Consider the following 1,782-nt stretch of genomic DNA (forward strand, 5'->3'; position numbering starts at 1 on the left):
TGATTGCCCAGCTGATTACCTCTTGCGCTCTGATTGTGAGTTGCTGGGACACAGACGGCTCGACTCCTGCAGCAATTTCATCTGCTTGTGAGACACTGGCACTACATACAGCCCACATTTATGTCTCTGACCTGGCTGTGAGCCACTGGCCTACGTACAGCCCACAGCTAACCGCCAGAGCAGCGCTGACACCAGGCTATACTCCACATTTATCTCTCTGACCTGGCTGTGAGCCGCAGGAGCAGCGGATCCCGGTGATACTCCGGAGTATATTTTCCACTTGGACAGGTGAGATACTGGACTGCGGATTTGTTCATATTAACAATACTCACTTCATATGGCCCCACACAACGGGGAGCTGCCACACTTTATTCATTTATCAGGCCTTTTCAGAGTGATTATAATATTGGTTTATTGGTATCCAAACCACATGTTGAATACCACCATTGTTTCACAGAGAGGACCAAACATCTACATGTGTTTCTATGTTGCACTAGCATGAGTCTAGTTATATGAGTACGAGCGCTTTTCGTATAAGGTGATATGTCTTAATGTGGTTTTATAGTTGAACTGCAGTTAATTTTTTTGTGTTCAATAAAATATTTAAATATTTCACAGCCTATGTTTTTATATATAGTGAATAGCGCAGACCAGAGCCGTAACTAGTCTTTTTGGTGCCCTGTGCCAGAAAGAGCATTGGCGCCCCCCTCATTTTTCAAAGGGACATAGTGGACCCAATAGGCCAAACCCTGTAAAAGGTAGACCCTAACAAAGGGTCTAAACATAAAAAAACAACATTTAGATATATTTAAAAAAAAGAAGGTGCAAGCGTGTATTCGTGGGGAGGTGGGACGATGTAGGACAAAAACTGGTATAAGACCAGAAGCCCTCAGACAAATTTGAATATATGTGTTCCATATAGGGGAACAGGGTAATAGTGGAACCGTGTCAGACTAATCTAATATAGTAGATATGCCTTATAAACAATTGTATCAAAACAGAACATTTCTGAGAGAGAAAACAAAAAATTAATTAAAATAAATAAAAATCCTGTGTAAACACAACACAGTTATCAATTGTTATTATATAGGAAGCAGTAGATTTTGAGGAAATATAAAAGCAACCGTAGAAGTAAAGATATAGAACATTAGATTCACAATGAAGCAATCAGATTATAAACAAAGGTGGATGTCTGGAGTCGTGACACAATGTCAACTCCAATCATGGGCGAAACAGCGTATCTAGGAAGATAAGAACATCTCTTCAAAATGGAGCACAGTCATCATCCCGACCACGCTGCACCCTGTCCAGTGCCCCTGTGGGGGACCCTGTCATTGGGTTTTAGGGGACCCCAGCAGGGGGACAGATGGGGCCAGTTCCGGGAGAATGCCCAGGTCTTCGAGTAGCTTCTGACCTTGCTCCAGTGTTTTAGCTGTATGAGTTTTATTGTCTGCTAGAACCTTTAGTTGGAAGGGAAAGTTCCAACAGTAACTCACGTTGTGTTGGCGAAGTATCTTTGTGATAGGTTGCATGTCTCTCCTTTTCTGGATGGTAGACGAAGCTAAATCCTGAAACAGTTGGACATGCATGTCTTTAAATACAATAGTAGGAGTGTCCCTAGTAGCCACCATAAGTTTCTCCTTCATGTGAAAATAATGTAATCTGGTGACAACATCTCTAGGTTGTTGTCTAGGAGGTGGCTCTAAGCGCAAGATGTGCCCTATCCAAGAGGAGGTCACTGTCTTGAAGATCAGGAAGAATGTGTTTAAAAAGATCTCGAAG

Source organism: Taudactylus pleione, unplaced genomic scaffold, assembly GCF_031769625.1.
Source record: "Taudactylus pleione unplaced genomic scaffold, aTauple2 ptg000828l, whole genome shotgun sequence".
Lineage (NCBI taxonomy): Eukaryota > Metazoa > Chordata > Amphibia > Anura > Myobatrachidae > Taudactylus > Taudactylus pleione.